The sequence below is a fragment of the Macaca thibetana genome, chromosome 9 (genome assembly GCF_024542745.1).
Source record: "Macaca thibetana thibetana isolate TM-01 chromosome 9, ASM2454274v1, whole genome shotgun sequence".
NCBI classification, from domain to species: Eukaryota; Metazoa; Chordata; class Mammalia; order Primates; family Cercopithecidae; genus Macaca; species Macaca thibetana.
In genome coordinates this window covers 76483086-76504104 of record NC_065586.1, presented here as the reverse complement: position 1 = coordinate 76504104, position 21019 = coordinate 76483086, and the positions used below count along the sequence as shown (strand labels likewise).

Here is a 21019-nt window from a genome sequence, read left to right as displayed (position 1 = left end):
TGTACATTATATTTTATGGAAATATTAAACAGATTCTCGTCTTTTCATTTACTTTCTACATGCCTCTAAGAGCTTTTTAAACTTTATATATACTAGGATTATCTGCAGTATGTGTTTAAAAATGCAGATCCCCTGTTCTAAAGGCTAGAGGCTTAGTTAGTGGGTCTGGAAACCTTCATTTTTAATAGGCACCTCAGATGATTCATCTGCTGAAGTGAAATTCTATACTACATTTACAAATACTAATCTAGAAAATGTGAATGAATACCAAAACTGGTTTTATGTTTATAACCTCACTGACTGTCAAACAGAGTAGTTTGAAAAGCTTGAAAGAGTTACCCGAAAAGGAGCTTAAAAGAACTAGAGGGGGGAGAAACAAAATAATTTCCTTAACAATGGTGATAAAGGTAAATCCATTACAGTTTACATGGATGGAGAAAATGATTTTATGGTTGGAGCTACACACTTAGAAATGCAGCCTGGCTCAAGCATCTGTCTTTGGGAGTAAAGAATATTACTTTTATGTTTCTTTCTCAACCGTTCAGTACCATTTCAATAGAGTCCTAATTGAGGCAGAGGATCAAAGTTGATTCTTTCTCTAGTCACAAAGATTATGTAGTCAGCCTGCTAAAAATCATGTATTTATCATGATAGATTCTGCATGGAGTATGTCAAACATCAAAATTAATTAAATAAGTAAGTTATTATTCCTTTTTGATTTGAAGTAAAATAATATGTATTTCTAAGTTTGCAATTATTGTATGCTATTGAAACAATATTTAGAGTAAAAAAAGCAGAAAAAAATTTTAAATGTCCCACTTACTGATAAACATTATTTATATTGGGTGGCTGCATATGTCATCAAAATGCTTTTCAGGGGAGAAATCTGTCATTCTTAAATTAAATCAATTCTAAGTAGGAATAAAGTACCCATAATCCCTAAAATGCAGATTTCTTGAAGAATTTACTTTAGATAACCTGTATAAAAATAAAATTTTTAAAAGAAGAAAGCTAGAAGGACTGAGTTTTGCCCCCTGGGTAAGAATACTCTCAGAGAAAAAGCATGAAAGAATAAAGTAAGTGTTGAATAAGATCCAAAACAAATATTTTGGAAAAAGCTATAAACTTGTTTGATGGTGATCTTCCAAGTGAAATTCTGTGTGTCGTGTGTTTAGTTCCCTCCTGATAGTTTCATAAATCTTCATAAATATTCAATCTTCAACAATACAAGTGACAAAATATGCTGCATATAATGAATATCATAAACACCAAGTTACACAATCAACCTCGGCAGTTATTTCCAGCCTTAGCAAATGCATACTCTCCTCCTAAACCCTGGCTATCTGCAGGCATACAGAAAATTAATCTTTTTTTTTTTTGTGAGACAGAGTCTCACTCTGTCGCCCAGGCTGGAGTGCAGTGGCGCCATCTCGGCTCACTGCAAGCTCCCTCTCCCAGGTTCACGCCATTCTCCTGCCTCGGCCTCCCGAGTAGCTGGGAATACAGGCGCCCGCCACCACGCCCCGCTATTTTTTGTATTTTTGGTAGAGACGGGGTTTCACCGTGTTAGCCAGGATGGTCTTGATCTTCAGACCTTGTGATCCACGATCCACCTGCCTCGGCCTCCCAAAGTGCTGGAATTACAGGCGTGAGCCACCACATCCGGCCCCAGACAATTTATCTTAAATGGAAATTGCAAAGAAAATATTTTCCGTGTCTGGTTTAATGGGTGTAGTGCTACCTTTTACTCCCTGTCTAGTTTGGGCTATCCTTGTGGCCGCCTGTCCATTTGAATACTAGTCAGCGAGCACTTGTAATCACTTGCTTACAATTGTAATCACTTGCTTACAATTTTGAGCCATACTGTGCAAGTCTGATACAAAGTTGTCATCTTTTTATCTTCCCAAAGAGCAGGAAGAGCAGAAGTAGAGAGGAGTCCTTCTGCGGGTCAGTTGTAACTTAGAAATACAACTCCTTTTCGAATGCAATAATGAACAAGGAAGAAGTACCTGAAGACGGAGTGAAACACAATTATGATTCAAGAAAATTGAAAGTTATTTCTTGCAATGAATAAATGAATCTTAACCTGTAAGACGCAGACTTGGTGGGAAAACTAGCCAAAAATCAAAGTTTATTTGTAGATAGTTTATCTTGTTACCCAAAGTTTATAAGTTGGGCAGGGGTTCCTATGCTGAGGTAAGCACTCCTAGAATGAATATGCATCTGTCATGATGAAACTATGCACACACTATTCTAAAACAAGAAGAATGTGGAATTAATAGTAGCAACAATAGAGACAGAGATCAAAACCCTTTTCCAAATATTTTGCAATAAACTTTATAATTTTCTTCCTCTTTATTAGCAACCTATAGAATTTGCAGTTTTCGTTGTTCTTTTTTTTTTTTTTTTTTAATTTTTAGCTGACAGGTAACAGTTGTACATACTTATCAGGATAGTGTGATATTTTGGTTCATGTATGCAATATGTAATGATCAAAATAGGGTAATGATCAAATCATATCCATTACTTCAAATCTTTATCATTTATTTGTGTTGGGGACATTTAAAATCTTCTAGCTATTTAAAAATATACATAAATTATTTAACTTTAGCCATAAAACAGTGCTATAGAACACTAGAATTTATTCTTCCTATGTTACTATAATTTTGTGTCATTTAAGATCTGCCTCCATTTTCTAGCTTTTACTAGCTACTATTCCATTCTCTACTTTTATGAGATTAACTTATCTTTCTATGCCCGACTTATTTCACTTTATATAATATCCTCTAAGCTTACCCATGTTGCTGCAAATGACAGGTTGCCATTCTTTTCAATGGATGAATAATATTTTATATTGAATATATGCAAAATTTTCTTTGTGCATTATCTATTAATGGACACTTAGGTTGATTCGATATATTGACTATTGTAAATACTTTTGCTATTAACAAGGAGTACTGATATCTCTTCAATATACTGATTTCCTTTTCTTTAGATACATACCCAGTAGTAGGATTACTGGATCATATGGTAGTTCTGTTGGTACTTTCTTCAGGACAGCCCCCCTACTGTTTTTCCATAATAACAGTACTAATTTACATCCCCAGCGACATGGTAAAAGAGATCCCTTTTTATCACATTCTCTCCATCACTTGTTATATTTTATCTTTTAGATAAGAGCCATTCTTGCTGGGATGAAATGATATCTCACTGCATTTCCCTAATGACTGGTGATGCTGAGTATTTAAAAAACAATTTTTGTTTGACAATTTGTGTGTCTTCTTTAAAAAAAAAAAGTCTATTTTTATCAACATTGGCCAATTTTTTAAATAAAATTTATCTGTTTTTCTGTTGAATTGTTTGAGTTCCTTGTATATTCTGGATATTAATCCCTGGTCAGAATATTAGTGTGACAATATCTCCTTCCATTCTATAGGTTGTCTTTACACTGTGGTGGTAGATTTTTTTATGTGCAGAACATTATCAGTTTATAATCACAATTGTTTGTTTTTGTTTTATTGCCGCTGCTTTTGAGGTCTTATCTATGATAAAATCATTTCCCAGATCAATTTTCTAAAATGTTTTTCCAGTTTTCTTCTAGTAGAACTAGAGTTTTGGGTCCTAAGTTTAAATCTTTAAGTTACTTTGATTTGGTTTTTGTGTATGGTGAGAAACAGGGATCTAGTTTCACTTTTCTGCATAGAAATATTCAGTTTCCCCAACACTATTTATTGAAGAGACTGCCATTTCCTCAATGCAGGTTCTTGTCTCCTCTGTGAAAAATTAGTTGGCTGTAAATACATGGGTTTATTTATGGTTTCTCTATTCTGTTCCATTAGTCTGTGTATCAATTTTAAGGTAAGCACCATGCTATTTTAGTCACTACAGCTTTGTAGTATATTTTGAAATCTGGTAGTGTGATGCCTCTAGCCTTGTTAATTTTGTTTGGGATTGCTTTGGCTATTCAGAGTCATTTTTGGTTCCATACAAATTTTGTAATGTTTTGTCAATTTCTATTGAGAATGTGTCATTGATATTTTGACTGAGAATGCATTGGATCTATAAATCTTTTTGGGTAATATGGTTGTATCAATTCTTCCAGTCCATTAACATAGGACATGTTTCCTTTTTTTTTTTTTGTCCTGTTCAATTTCCTTCCTCAGTGTTTAATAGATTTCCTTGTAGAGATATTTCATCTCCTTAGATAAATTCATTCTTAGATTTTTAATAGTATTGTAAATGGGATTGCTTTCGTGATTTCTTTTCAGCTCGTTTATTATTGGCATATAAGCAATGTTACTGATTTTTGTATGTTGATTATTTTTATTCTGCAACTTTACTGAATTTATCAGTTTAAGAGTTTTTAAATGGAGTCTTCAAGAGTTTTCTATATATAAGATCATATAATCTGCAGACTGAGACAACTTGCCTTCCTTCCTTTCAACTTGAATGCCATTTACTTCTTTCTTTTTTCTAATTGTTCTGGCTAAAACTTTCAGTAGTATGTTGAATAAGAGTAGTGTGAGTATCCGTGTATTATTCCAGTTTTTTTCAGCTTTTCATTTTTCAGTATAATGCTAGCTTTGGGTGTTTCATATATGGCTTATATTGCATTGAGGTACTTTTCTTCTATTCCTAACTTGTTGAGAGTTTGTTTTTTTTGTTTGTTTTGTTTTGTTTTTTTTAAATCGTGAGGCATTGTTGAATTTTATCAAATTATTTTCATGCATCTATTCCTATAATTACATAAACTTATCTTTCATTCTGTTGATGTGAGGTATCACATTTATTATTTGTGTATGTTCAACCATCCTTATATTCCTGGAATAAATCTCACTTTATCATGGTGTATACTCTTTTTTTGATGTACCGTTGGATTAGATATGATAGTATTTTGTTGATGATTTTGTGTCTATGTTCATCAGGGTTTTTGATCTGTAATTTTCTTTTTTGTTTGTTTCCTTACCTTGTTTTAGTATCTGGGCTATGCCGACCTCATTGAATGAGTTGGAAAGCACCATCTTCCCTTCAAGTTTTTCAAGTAGTTTGATAAAATTTTGCATTAATTTTTATTTAAATGTTTGGCAGAATGTAGCAATAAAGCTATCCAGTCTTGGGCTTTTGTTTGTTTTTTGGGACAATTTTTATTACTGATTCAATCTCTTTACTCATTGTTAGTTTGCTCAAGTTTATCTTTCCAAAATATGATTTTTATTTTTTATCTTTTGTATTTTTTTAGTCTCTATTTTATTTACTTCTGTTCTAATTTTTTATAGTTTCTCCTTTTCTCCTAATTTGGGGTTTGGTTGATAGTTCTTTCGGTCGTGTCCTTCGGTTGTTTATTTGAAATTATTTACATTTTTTATGTAGGCATTTATTGCTATAAACTTGCCTCTTAATGCTACTTTTCTTGTATACAACAAGTTTTGGTTTGTTGTTTGTGTTTTCGTTTGTTTCAACATTTTTTTTTTCCTTCTTTCCTTTTTAATTTCTTCATTGGTTGTTCAGAAGCATGTTGTTTAATTTATATGTATTTGTACAGTTCAAAAGTTTCTCCTATTATTCATTTCCAGTTTTATTCCATGGGGTAAGAAAATATGCTTGATTGATTTCAGTTAAAACAAATTTAGACTTGTTTTGTGGACTAACATATAGGCAGTCCTGGACCATATGCTGATGAAAAGTATGTGTATCTTCCAATTTTGAGCTGCTGGTGAAATGTTCTGCAATATCTATTAGGTTCATTTGGCCCATAGTGTAGTTTGAATTTAATGTTTTGGGAGTGGTTTTGTACATTTTCTGCCTAGATGATCTGTCCAATGCTGAGAGTGGCGTGTTAAAGTTCCCAGCTATTATTGTATTGAAGTGTGTCTCTTCCTGTCAATTTAATGTTATTTCAAAAGACCTGTCTTCAAGTGTACATATTCTTTCCTTTGCTTAGTCTAGTCTGTTTATAAAGCTCTCAATTGAATTTTTTATTTCATTTACTGAATTCTTCAGGTCTAGGATTTCTGTTTGGTTCTTTTTTTAAATATCTCTTTGTCGAAGTTTTCACTAAGATCATGACTTTTTCTTTATAGTTTTGTTGAATTGTCTATCTCTATTATCTTCTATCTTACTGAGTTTCCTTAAGATTATTATTTTGAATTTCTTTTAAGCATTTTGTATATTTCCTTTTTGGGGAAGACTGTTACTGTAGAATTACAGTGTTTCTTTGGATTTGTCATGTTTCCTTGAAATGTTATGCTTCTTTTGCCTCTATGTTGATATTTGGGCATCTAGTAACACAGTGGCCTCTTCCAATCTTATGAAGTAGTTTTCATAGAAGATTTATTTATATAAATGGGTCTTATGGTGTCAATTGGGTGGGTTCACTGGCTTTGGCTCTGGGTGGATGCAGTAGTATAGTCTCTGTGTAGTAAATTCATCCATAATCTATTTTAGCAATATTTGTGAGTTTCTCAGTAGCCTAGACTGCAGAAGTTTGTAGTAGCAGAAGTGCAGTTTTGCTGGGGGTTGTCTCACTGGGTTGTTTCTCATGTCAGCATCACACATATACAAAGCAGTCAGTAGGCTAGATTGGGGACTGGCTACTGGGGTCAGGAATGTCATACTGTTTCTTTCACCGGGGTGAAATACATGCCATATCCATACATGCTATGGCTGCTTAATCAGCTCAGGAGGAGGACCGCAGGAGTGGATCCTGCACTGTTCCTTTGGCCAGGTGTGCAAGCCCATGACTGCCTGTCTGGCTTGGGGGTCTCTCTGACAGTGACAGGTCTGCTGGTCTGGATTTGCAGCAAGGGGAATTGGTATATGGGCTGCTTGGCTGGTTTGCAGGCAGGTTTTCCAGGGGAAGATCCACCTGACTGGTTCTCTGACAAGGGTCATGTGGTCATGGCTGCTTGGCTGACTTAGGAGTATGCACACTTGGGGCAGTTTGACTGAGATATGTCTCTGTCTAGAGGTGTGGGCATGTGGCTGTGCAGCTGACTCAAGTGTGGGTCCCTGGGCCATTTTTTCCAGCTGGGAGTGTGGGTACATAGTGGTTCTCCTGACTTGGAGTTGGTATCCCTACTGTGCAGGACTGGAGTCACAGGGTTTCCTGGGCCCAGACTCTGGGCAATCAGAATTGTGGTATTGCAGCTACTCATTCAGACTTGGGGAATGACAGCAGAGTTTCAAGACTGAAAAGGCACGGTGGTTAATGGCCCCTAGAATGGGGGAACTCCAGCACTGGCTCTAATTTTAATATGGCGCTGTGATACAGCAGCCTGGGTCATGAAGAGGTGAGGAGTACACACCTGTGCTCCTGATCAAGAGGAAAGGAGTCATATCAATTCCAGGTAACTCCCCAAACTGTGCTCAGAACTTGTAAAAATGATGGGATTTTCCTGTAGTAGGGGCTGCAAGTACCTGCAGTGTTGATGAAGGCTATTGGAGGGTCTTCTGATTACATTTTCCTCTCAAGGATAAATCCCTTCTGGCTCCAGGCTGATCCAGGCAGGAAAAACAAGGCATCTGAGGAAGGATGCCTCACTCCCTTCTCTATGCTGTCATTGTGAGCTTTCACTCTCCACAGGGATCTCGCCACTTTCTTGGTGCACTCAAATGCTCTTGCTCAAATACTCCAGTCAAATTTATCATTCATTGCCTTGGTCCTTTTTCGTGAAAAGGATGAGTCTAGGTGTGCCTAGTCAGTTATCTTGCTTACAACACACAACACTCTCCAGACCCTGCAGTTTTCATTTGAGGAGAGAAAATGATTTATCTTTTAAAGTTGTGTTACCAAATGTATATAAAAGCAAATTGAGAATTGCGTTTGCCACTGACTCTTTCAAGCAGATTTATTTTAATAGCACTAACCAGTGGATCCAATGCTTTTCAGAGTCACTTTTTAAAATTACAAGGATATATCTTCTTAATATTTCTATCATTTCTTTAACTCACAAAGCTTTCTGTATTTTTATATTTGGAATATTTTGCAAAAGAAAGGAATCCATGTAGTCAGAAATCAGAAAACTTGGAAAAACTGTAACCTCACTATGAGACAACATAAACATTGTGAACAGCAGTTTTTTCCTCATTTGTAAAAGGGAAATATTAGCATCTGTTCTGCATTTATTGCCATTTTTCTGTGAATATTAATTGTGCTAATTTAGGTAAAGCCATGTGAAATTTTAAGTCTTGTACAAATATTATCTAAGAAAGTAGTTATGGTTGTTGGCAACCAAAGAGAGATCACTTTAAATTTTAATATCAAGTCAATGTGTTCTGATTGTATTTCTCAGTGGCATCATCTAACTAGAAAATAGATATATTGCATTAGATGTTTCAGACAGATTTATTTAATATCCCAAAGTTTAAAATGAACTCTACAAGTTCTTATTTCAGCAACTTTATTAGTCTATTTTCGTGCTGCTATGAAGAAATAACTGAGACTGGGTAATTCATAAAGAAAATTCTTAAAGAAAACCAGATAATTTGAATCTATATATCCACATTAATATCAATATTTATAAAATTCATTTATTAAAGCTTTCATTTTTAGTGTTTTTTGAAATACATTTAACATTTTCTTAGATCCAAGTACTACTTTTTACCATATTAACAATAAATAATGAGTATTTTTCTGAGAGATCTCAAGTTTGAAACACATTATTACATATTCAGATTTAAATGTGGTAAAGAGTTAAGTCACGAATAACCAGACTGGATGATGGGGCAAACCAATCTTTGCTGGCAAAATACCACGCTGCTTGAGAAAATAGCTATCAAAATGCCCATTTTGAATTAGTGTAGAAACTCAGAGTTTATTTAAAAAGCATAAATCATAAACATTTGGTTCAGTGTTTTTTCATGTTATGAGTCATGCTCTTTATTTTATGGTTCTTTTATTTTTTTTTTTTTTTTTTTAAATTTATTTATTATTATTATACAATTTTATGGTTCTTTTAAAGTCCTGTACACGGCTCCAGTAAGAATTTTATGGCAAAAAAATCCATTTTCAGCATGGATTTGCAAATATTCAAATAAACAACATATTAGAACTTCTTAAGTTTTTTTCAACCTATAGCTAGAAATCACTCTATCTTCTTTTTGCATATAATAAAAATTACTTTGTTTGGGTTTCTTAAATATCCCTATAAAATTCCCTAGTTTTGTTGTCATAAACTTGATTCATTTTGTATCTAAAGACATGTATTTAAATGTTATCTAGCTGAATCAATTTAATAATAGGTTTTGGAAAACATTAAACACAAAGACAATACAACCCAAACAACATCAGTAATAAACAAAAAAAATTCAATTTTTGTTTTTTCTAATTAGCTTTGTAAATTTTAAAGTTGCATACTACTCCTTCTTGGGTTTCTTCTATAATTTAGGAGCAAATTATTCTACATTTTAGACATTTAAAATGTTAAAATGTGTAAAATGTAGGATAATTCCAAAAACTAAATGAGATAATGTATGCAAAAGCATCTAACATAATAATCCTGGGACACTGTTGGTGTCCAAGAGAGATTCCATTTCTTCCTCCGTCTTCCAATATTAAAAACATTAAACTAAGGCATTTTCAGTCTTCCTGCCTTAAATTTTGTCTCTCAGCAGACACTTTTTAAAAATATTTTAACTTTTATTTTAGATTCAGGGTTACACGTGCAGATTTATTATGTCATTTTACCAGCATTTAAGGTCCACCCAATCTGGTCCTTTTCCAAAAACTTAATATTAGATAGTTATCCATATTGGTGGTGCATTGGTTCCCAGGGCTGCCATAACATAAAACAAATAGCTTAAAACAACAGAAATTTATTGTCTTTTAGTTGTAGAAGCTAGAGGTCTGAAATCAAAATGTCAGCAGAGCCATATGCCTAAAGCAACCTGTAGGGGAAAATCCTTCCTTGCCTCAATAATTTCCGGGGTCTTGGCGAGTCTTAGGATTCCTTGAATTGCAGCACTTCTATCTCTGCCTCTGTTATTACATGGTATTTTCCTTGTATGTGTCTATATTTCTCCATCTTTTGTCTTCTTGTAATAACACCAGGACTATTGTATTAATTTCATCATAATTAATTACATCTTCAACAACTCAATTTGCAAACAAAGTCACATTCTGTTGCAGTGGGTACTTCAACATACCTTTTTAGGGGGGATAAATTCAACCCATAAGAGATAGGTATAGATTGAGACACCAAAAATGTCCTTCAGATATTACTGTAAGGACTCTGCTAGGAAATGAATGATGGTAACCTCTTACATTTTGTGTTGAAGCCTATTCCCCAGTGTGATGGTATTTGGAAGTGGGGACTTTGAGAATTATTAGCTTATGAGGATGATCCTCATGAATGAGATTAGTGTTCTTACAAGAATAGACACCAGAGTTTGTTTTCTCTGTGCCTTCTGCTATGTGAAGATACAAAGAGAAGGCAGGAATCTGCGACCACGAAGCTGGCCCACAATGAGCAGCAGAACTGCCAGAACTTTGATCTTGGATTTTCCCACCTCCAGAACTGTGAGAAATAAATGCTTATTGTCTAAGCTATCCACGGTATGTTGTTTTATTACAGCAGTCTGAGTGGACTAAGACTCCATCAGGCTTTACACATTCCACTTCAGATATGCAGTGTCCCTTCATCCATAGTCCCTCTTTCTTCTCTTTCTTGACCTCCTGGTTGTCTTGGTCTTTTGATATTGGCCCTTCTGATTTTCCCAGGCAAGTGATTCCAGTAATCCTTTTTTTCCCCCTCTAGGTTTCTGGCCAAGACTTGCAGAGAGTTTTCTGTTAATGAAACTGAGATTTTAATGGGTTTAGATGTGTCTTCATGTGATTCTGACCCCAAAACTGGGAGGAAAGGATAAAGACAGCAGCATCATTCTTGGCTCTATCTATAGAATAAATTATCTCTATGATGAAAAAAATACATTTTTTTGTTAAAATTTTTGGTACTTCCTTAATTTAATTTAATTTAATTTAATTTTGAGACAAGGTCTCACTGTCACCCAGGCTGGAGTGCAGCAATGAGATCACGGCTTCTGAAACCTTCGCCTCCCCGGCTCAAGCAATTCTCCTGCCTCAGCCTCCAAAGAAGCTGGGACTACAGGTATGCTGCACCATGCCAGGCTAAGTTTTGTGTTTTTGTAGAGACAGGGTTTGGCCATGTTGGCCAGGCCAGTCTCGAACTCCTGAGCTCAGGTGACCTGTTCAGCTCAGCCTCTCAGAATGCTGGGATTACAGGTGTGATCAGCTGCACCTGGCCCACTCTTTTTTAATTCTAATCTGAGTTAGCCCTCAAGATGCTAGTGAGTGTGTGTGTGTGCGTGTGTGTGTGTGTGTGTGTGTGTGTGTTGTGATGGTGGGAAGGGAAAGTCCATTTTGAGAAGGATATGAGGAAACAAAGGAAGCCCCTTCTTGTCACAGATGGTAAAATAGATATGTCTATATTCACTTAACACTGCATGTAGATTTTTAAGCTATGTGAGAGAAAGAACAAGAAGGGACCACTGAGGATATGGAAAGTTAATTTGCATAAACATGTCTGTGGTGAAAATAATAGATAATAATCTACTAAGTATAAGTTGACATTTGGGGTACCTAATACAAATATGTCACACCCTTTAGTTTATTACTCCTTGTCAAGACTATCTCAGGGCATCAAATTTCTGGAGGTGGTGTCAGGGGTAGTAGTTGATTTCGGTGGATTTGGAGACAAAAAGACTGAACTTGTATTAGTCAGCTTGGACTGCTACAGCAAAATACCACAGACTGGGTGGCTTAAATAATAAATATTTATTCTAACAGTTCTGGAGGCTGGGAAATGTTACATCAAGCTTCTAGTAGATCTAGTGTCTAGTGAGGGCACTGTTCCTGCCTTGCAGATAGTTATCATCTCATTGTTTCCTCAAATGGTAGAGAGCAGAGAGAGCAAGCTAGGTCTCATTTCTCTTTTTATAAGGGCACTAATTCCATTCATGAGGGCTCCACATTAGCGAACTAATCACCTCCCAACAGTCCCACCTCCAAACACCATCACGTTAGTGGGCAGGATTTCAACATACGAATTTTAAGGAGATACAAATATCCAGTCCATTGCAGCATAAGACTCTTACTAGTTTGTATGGTTTGGCTCTGCATCCCCACCCAAATCTCATCTTGAATTGAAATAATCCGAATGTTTCAAAGGTGGGACCAGGTTGAGGTAATTGGATTATAGAGGCAGTTTCTCCCATGCTGTTTTCATGATAAGTGAGTCTCGTGAGATCTGATGGTTTTAGAAGTGTCTGGCATTTCCTTTGTTGGCACTCACTCTGTCTCTGTCCTGCCACCCTTTGAAGAAAGTGCCTGCATCTCCTTTGCCTTCTACCATAATTGTACATTTCCTGAAGCCCCTCCAGCAATGCAGAACTCTGAGTCAAATAAATCTCTTTCCTTTATAAATTACCCAGTCTGGAGTATTCATTCATAGCAGTGTGAGAATGGACTAACACAGTAAATTTATACCAAGGCAGTGGGGCACTGCTTATAAAGATACCCAAAAATGTTCAAGCCACTTTGGAACTGGTTATGGGCAGAGGTTGGAAGAATTTAGAGGGCTCAGAAGACAGGAAAATGTGGGAAAGTTTGGAATTTCCTAGAAACTTGAAGGCTCAGAAGACAGGAAGATGTGGGAAAGTTTGTAACTTCCGAGGAATTTGTTAGACTTTGACCAAAATGGTGATAGTGATGTGGACAATGAAGTCTAGGCTGAGGTAGTCTCAGATGGAGATGAAGAACTTGTTAGGAACTGGAGTAAAGGTCATTCTTGCTATACTTTAGCAAAGAGACTGGAGGCACTTTGCCCTACTTTAAGAGATCTGTGGAACTTTGACCTTGAGAAAGTGATTTAGGGTATCTGGTGGAAGAAATTTCTAACCAGCAAAGCATTCAAGAGGAAGCAGAGCATAAAAGTATGGAAAATTTGCTTCATGACTATGTGATAGAAAAGAAAAACCTTCCATTTTCTGGAAATAAATTCAAGCCCACTGTAGAAATTTGCATAAATAATAAGGAACCAAATGTTAATCACCAAGACAATGAAAAAAATGTCTTTAGAGTATGTCAGAGACCTTTATGGCAGCCCCTCCCATCACAGACCCAGAGGCCTAAGAGGGAAAATGGTTTTGTGAGCCGGGTCCAGGATACCCCTGGTGTGTGAGAATGGACTAAAACACTAAATTTATACCAAGGTAGTGGGGCACTGCTAATAAAGATACCCAAAAATGTGCAAGCCACTTTGGAACTGGTTATGGGCAGAGGTTGGAAGAATTTAGAGGGCTCAGAAGAAGACAGGAAAATGTGGGAAAGTTTGCAATTTCCTAGAAACTTGAAGGCTCAGAAGACAGGAAGATGTGGGAAAATATCTTACTGTAACCTTGGCACATAGTTCTATGAGTCCCAACTCCTTCAGCTTTCGTCGTGGCTTAAAGGGATCAAGGTACAGCTCAGGCCATTGCTTCAGAGGGTTCAAGCACCAAGACTTGGCAGCTTTCACATGGTGTAGGTCCTGCAGGTACTCAGACATCAAGGAATGAGGTTGGGGACCCTCTGCCTAGATTTCAGAGGATGAATGGAAATGCCTGGATGTCCAGGCAAAAGTTTGCTACAGAGGTGGATCCCCTATGGAGAACCTCTGCTAGGGCAGTGCAGAAGGGAAATGCCAGGTTGAAACCCCCAAACAGAGTCTCTACTGGAGCACTGCCTAGTAGAGCTGTGAGAAAAGGGTCACCATTCTCCAGACCCCAGAATGTAAGATCCACTGACAACTTGCACTGTGAGCCTGAAGCTGTAGACTCTCAATGTCAACCCATGAAAATAACCTGGAGGGGGGTTGTATCCTGCAAAACAATGGTGGTGGAGCTGCCCAAGGTCATGAGAGCCCAACTCCTATGGATGTGAGACATGGAGTCAAAGGAGATCATTTTGGAACTCTAAGGTTTAATGAGTGCCCTATGGATTTCAGACTTGCATGGGACCTGTAGTCCCTTTGTTTTGGCTATTTTTTTCCCATTTGGAATGGATTAATTTACCCAAAGCTTGTACCCCCATTGTATCTAGGAAGTAACTAACCTGCTTTTGATTTTACAGGCTCATAGGTGGAAGGGACTTGCTTTGTCTTAGATGAGATGTTGGATTTGGACTTTTGGGTTAATCCCGGAATGAGTTAAGACTTTGGGGGATTGTTGGAAGGGCATAATTGTGTTTTGAAAAGTGAGGACAAGAGATTTAGGTAGGGCCAGTGGTGAAATAATGTGGTTTGGTTCTGTAACCCCACCCAATTCTCACATTGAACTGTAATAATCCCCATGTGTTAAGGGCGGGACCAGGTGGAGGTAATCAGATCATGGCAGTGGTTTCTCTCATGTTGTTTTTGTGATAATGAGTGAGTCTCATGAGAGCTGATGGTTTTATAAGCATTTGGCATTTCCTCTGCTTGCACTCACTCCTTCCTGCCACCCTGTGATAAAGGTGTCTGCTTCTTTGCCTTCCATCATGATTGTAAGTTTCCTGAGGTCTCCCGGGCAATGTTGGACTGTGAGTCAATTAAACCTCTTTCCTCTATAAATTACTCAGTCTCAGGTATTTCTTCATAGCAGTATGAGAATAGACTAATGAACTAGTTATAACTTTTGCCATGTAAATTAAGCTCTCTGAATCTCAACTTTCTCATGGATAAGATGGGGAAAATAATACTTCACTTACAAGGTCAGAGTGAAACAGATGATGTATTTAAAGTATTCTACATATTACCAGACAATAAGTAAGCATTCGACATGTATACTATGATTATATATCTTAATCTATTTTGCTGGGATTTTTTCCTCTATTACTCCCATCTCATCCTCATAACACTGATGACAAATGAAAACTGTTTTCCTACATTTCCTCCAACCTCACAGATACACTACTGTCCTTGTAGGCATTTTTATCAATTCAGATCAGTTTTTTTCTTCCAACAGTAATATCTGGGTAACTGCCACCAATTAATTGTAGTTGGCTAAAAAGTTGAAATCCAATTTCTATTTATAACTTAGAAAGCAATAATACTTTATCTTGCGACCTTTCTAGTTGTTACAGGCAGCTCATTGTCCATTAAATCTATTGTATCTTTCTTCCACTGGAAAGAGAATGTTATGTGAACATGTAGCTACCTAGCCAGGAGTTTTATTTCCAAGTCTCTTGAAAGTGGCCAACTTCAATTATGAAGGTAAGAACAATGCCCTTTGTCTTAGGAAATGATGGAGAAAGAAGAACCTCAGTCCCAAATAGAATGGCTGACCCAAAACTGTCCCACTAATCTCCAAACTATTACAAAAATGTCACAGAAACTGCTGGTGTGTTTTAGAGAATCATTATCATAACATTTACACCTAACCTATGCACAATTGCCACCAGAAGTGGCCTACCCTCCCCAGTGTAGCATGAATGTATCATGAAAAAAGAATATATTGTTGCTACCACTCTTTGGCATATAGATGCATGTAGAATAATGCCAACAGGCTGGTGGAGTAGCATGACCTTCTGCAGGATAATGACACAATCAGATTTCCTATGGACTAGACTTTGATAGAGAACTGGAGAGGGGATGTATTCCTGGGCTAAGAAAACAAAATTCTACTGTTGACCAATGTTGCAGAGATTTTCCCCTATGTTTTTTTTTTTTCTTGTAGTTTCACAGTATCAGGTGTTAAATTTATGTCTTTCATCCATTTTGAGTTGATTTTTGTTTAGGGTATGAGATAAGATACCAATTTCATTTTTCTGCATGTGGATATACAGCTTTCCCAACACCATTGATTAAAGAGACTGTCCTTTCCCCCATTGTATGTTCTTCTGTCAACTTTGTCAAAAATCAATTCACCATAAATACGTGGGTTTATGTATGGGTTTTCTATTCTATACCGGTGGTCGATTTTATGCCAATGCCATGTTATTTTGATTATAATAGCTTTATAATATATTTTGAAATCAAGGAATGTGATGCCTTAAGCTTTATCCTTTTTATTCAAGATTATTTTGGCTCTTTGTAGTATTTCGTGGTTCCATACAAAAGTTGGAATTATTTTTTTTTTCCATTTTTCTGAAAAAAATGACTTTGGAATTTGGATAACAATTGCATTGATCTTATATGTAAAACTCTAAAAACTCCACTGGAAAACAAACAAACAAACAAACAAAAACCTGTTACAACTGATAAATTTAGTGAAGTTTTAGGTTACAAAATTAACAACAAAAACTGGTAGAATTTCTATGCACTAACAACACACTATCTGAAAAATGATTTTAAAAAACAACACCATTAATAATATCATCAAAAATACTTGAGCAAATTTAAGCAAGGATGTGAAAAATCTGTACATTAAAAACTATAAAACATTGGTAAAAAATTAGAGAAACAAATGGAAAAATATTCCATGTTAATGGAATGGAAGAATGAACATTGTTAAAATGTCCATACTTCCCAATGGGTTCTACAGATTCAGGGCCTTCCTTACACATTTCATTTTCTTTCCTTATTGCTCCAGCTAGCACTTATAGTAAATATTTTTTAAAAATAATGATAGTAAGTACCTTTATCTCACCTTACCTTATTTCAGAAGAACATCTTCAATTGTTCACTACTAAGTGTCTTGTTCACTGTAGATTATTTACAGTTACTCATTTTATCAGATAGAAAGTTTATTTCTCTTTCTGGTTTCAAAGAGTTCTTAAAAATAAATGGGGGATGACTGGGTGTGGTGGTTCATACCTATAATCCCAGCACTTTGGGAAGCCAAGGTGGGTGGATCACCTGAGGTCAGGACTGCTGCACTCCAGCATGGACAACAAGAGTGAAATTCTGTTTCAAAATAAATAAGTAAATAAATAAATGAATAAATAAATAAGGAACACTGAATTTTATCAAGTGCCTTTTCTACAATTGACAACATAATTATATAACTTTCTTTTATTGTCTGTTAATGCTGTATATTATATTGATTATTGATTGAATTTTTAACATTAGTACCAGTCTATTCTTGAAATAAATCTCATTAGATTGTGATGTGTTTCACTCTGTATAGATTCACTCTTTACAGTAAAAAAAAAAAAAAAAAAAGCTTTACTTTTAATAGTGAAAAAGGGATTTACTTTTTATAGTAAAAAATACTAACATAGGTTAAATATATTTTCAGTTACTGAGAGATTAAGTGTGATTTTTGATTTCATAAATAACCTTGTTATATTATGATTTTTAAAAATTTTTCTTATATCATGTTGGTGTTATATTTTACTTACATGCGTATTAGATTTAATCAGTGAAATAATATGTAACTACAATTTGCTTTGTAGAAAAAACTTTTATAACATTAACCTTCTTTAATGTATGTTGAATTATTTAGATTTTTTATGTTACCATCTGTAAATTTTGGTAAGTTTTTCTTTCCAAAGATATTTGCCATACTTATTTATCTATTCAAGTTTATTGGCAGAAAATTACTCTTAATTTTAAAAATATATTTAGGATCTATAACGATGTGTTCACTTCTGATAAATCTAATTTTCATTTCTTATCTATCGATCATTCTTACTACAGTTTTACCAATTTTAATTGGAAAATAATAATAAACTTAGAACTTGTCTAGTGTAACCTATTTAATGTTTGTCTTTAATTATTTCTGCTCATTATTATTGTTCTGTTATTTTAAGAGGTTGATTTGCTATCTACATTACTTTTTTGTTTGTTTTTTTTAGAGACAGGGTCTCTGTTGCTCAGGCTGGAATGCAGTAGTGCAATCATACTTCACTGCATCCTAGAACTCTTGGACTCCAGCAGTCCTCCTACCTCAGCCTCCCTAGTAGCTGGGAATACAGGCAGATGCCATCACACATGGCTAATTATTGTAATTTTTTTTTTTTTTTTTTTTTTTTTGTAGAAGTAGGGTCTTGCTGTGTTACTCACACTGGTCTTGAACTCCTGGGCTCAAGCAATGTTCTTGCCTCAGCTTCTCAAGTGTTAAGATTACAGGTATGTGCCACTGCACCCAGCCTAGATTCTGAAATTATAACATTAAATCGTTAACTTTCAGCATACATATGTACTTTCAGCATACATATGTATGCTGAAAGTTAACGATTTAATGTTTAATATATATATGTGTGTGTGTGTATATGTGTGTGTGTGTATACATATGATACTTAAATACAAAGTTACATATTCTTATGTTAACTATGATTTAGTTGCATCCTGCAAGGTTTTTATTTGAGGGGTGGTGGGAGTAGTGTCTCATTTTGCTGCCCAGGCTGGAGTGCAATGCCTCGATCATGGTTCACTGCAACCTTGACCTCCCAGGCTCAAGCAATCCTCCCATTTTAGCCTCCTGTGTAGCTGTGACTAGAGGCACCCACCACACCTATATAATTTTGGTATATTTTGTAGAGATGGGGTTTTGCCATGTTGCCTAGGCTGGTCTAGAACTCCTGCGTTCAAGTAATCTTCCTGTCTTGGTTTCCCATAGTGCTGGAATTACAGGTTTAAGCCACCACACCCAGAATGACCTGCAAGTTTTGACACACCACATAATATTATCATTTAATTAAACATTATTTATATTTTCTTCTGTGCTGCCTTCTTTATTCTATTAGTTATTTAGAAATACATGTTTTAATTTCCAAATGGTTGAAGATGTTTTAGTTATATGCTGGCATTTTCTATTTTAATTCCATAGTGGTTATAGAGTAGAGTATACTTTGGATGATTTTACTTTTTGGAATTTATTAACATATGTTGATTTTATGTGTGTATGATCTTTACAGTAGAATGGGGAGAGTATGCTTAAACTGGGTTCACACTTTGTTTAATACTCTGCTGTCGTAATCTTGAAATTCTTAGTTATTTTTAACATAGATCCGCATACTTGTGTCTTGCACTGGGCCTCACAAATTATATATCCTGCCCTGCAGTTAGGTCATGATTGTTAATTGTGCTGTTTTCATCTTTTAAAATAATCATGTTGTATAAAAAAAGTAGGTGCAGATAATGTCTTCCTCTTCTAGTGGAGATTCACTAATTTCTCCTCTAGTCAAAAAGTGCAAGGGGTAATTCCATTAATCTCATTAGAAACTAAGGTCAGATGAGGTTGGGTTGCATGTTTTCCTGGTGACTTTACATTGTTTGAAAAAACATTAAAATCTTCATGATTCCCTTGGTTCTTATCACACACTTTTTGTCTTATATTTCACTATCCAAAAGCTAAAATATAGAAACAATCCTACACATTATGCAATATTATACTTCGGTGGTTAGAGAGCAATGATAATAGGTCAGTATATCCTCTTTCTGTGTCTAGAAATGGTAAGCAGTTTTGTTGGTGCCATCTTAGCTTCCTGTTTAAACCTTCTTTTGGGATATATCCCATCCTGCCTTTTGAAATTAAACATCCTTGTTGCACCTTATCCAATTTTTTTCTTTCTTTTATCTGGTCTACATTAGTCCCTAAAACCAATTCTTAACACATCCACCTGAAGATAGCTTATCAATATCATCTATCTGATTTCCATTCCACTAAAGTTAAGAGATATGCTATTTGAGAGTATCTATAAATTCTCCTGAGATACATTTGAAAAACCTTCATCCATATTGCCCTACTCAGCCATATAAATTAATGGGAAAGAAGCATTTCAGATAAGGCTTTAATTTGTCATTACAACCATGTCAAAAATATAAATGATTATTATATCATTGGGGTATTAGCTATAAAACATTTTTTACAGGATTATGAGCTAAGTGCTTTGTGATTATCTGGATGAATAACTTATTGCTTAGGACATAACCAAGAGCAACAGGAGCCTTTACAGTGTTAGGTCTCTGAGGAAAACTATTGCTTACATGAATCTATATGCTTCATAAACATACCAAAATGAAATTATGGATGTGAACTATATTAACAGAGAGTAGTGAACTTTATTTCAACCACGCAGTAACAAATTGAAATGTCACGTACTAAAAGAAAATCTCTTGGGAGCATTTGTTGACTAAAAAATGTTTTCTTTGAAATAACTATTCCTTGCAGTTAATCATACATAATTATTTTATTGTAAGTTATGCTAATGTTATCACTTAGAATTATGAAATCTGATGGAAGAAACATTCACTCAGCAAGGGAAAATACATTACTATCAATGACAAACTAGACAGAAGCTATCTTGGCTTAACAGCTGGGCATTTTTGTTAAGAGCTGTGACTAGTTTAATGGTTACTAAGTGATATAATTCCCAGAAGTCATGTTTGTCTTATTTACTGGTCTCTCCTATCACAAAGCTGATGAAAATCACTAACTTAAAAGCCACAAAAGTAATAGATATGAATAACAACCAACCTAAACAGGAAAATAAGACATTTTCTTTTCCTTTTATAAATAGTATTTTCCATTCAATAAACTCTGGAGTTTGCCAAATGGATGTGTGCATAAGGGCTGATATTCTGCATTTTCCACAGACATGTTCACCATGTATTCTGTTTTCAAAATAACTTGAAAGATATTTTCACCAATAACACTTTTGTACATAGGAAGCACGTATACATTTAATTTTACCAATTTCATCACTTTGTTTCAGGGCTATTTTAGTGACAGAAAACAACAACTCTCACAAAGTGACTCTGAAACAAATAAGGAAATATAAGGTACATTAAAATTTTCTATATGCAGAAGCTCTGCAAATGCATTTATAACAACAATATTTGCAGTAAATGCTTTCTTTCACACCTGAATTTTATATATACACACACCCCCACATATATATATACACACACACAATCATACATGTGTATATAATTCAAATTATTCTTTTGACTTCAGCAATGATAAATCAACTTTATCATTGATGAATGTAGATTACTTATAATTTTTCTTAGTTGATTTTACAACTATGAATGCCCCAAAACTTAAAAATTAATAAAATCCCAAAATACTAAAGCAGTACAATTTGAATTAACAGCATGAT

At 35.2% G+C, this 21019-nt stretch overlaps 1 protein-coding gene across 1 annotated transcript in view; it reads left to right on the top strand.

Annotated features, from left to right (window-relative positions):
* The first annotated feature begins 361 nt into the window (after positions 1-361).
* Positions 362-21019, top strand: part of CISD1 (CDGSH iron sulfur domain 1) — a 1082448-nt gene continuing 1061790 nt past the window's right edge. The window contains exon 1 of the mRNA XM_050803091.1: positions 362-371. The gene's annotated coding sequence lies outside the window, so the exon portion shown is untranslated. The remainder of the gene's footprint in view (positions 372-21019) is intronic.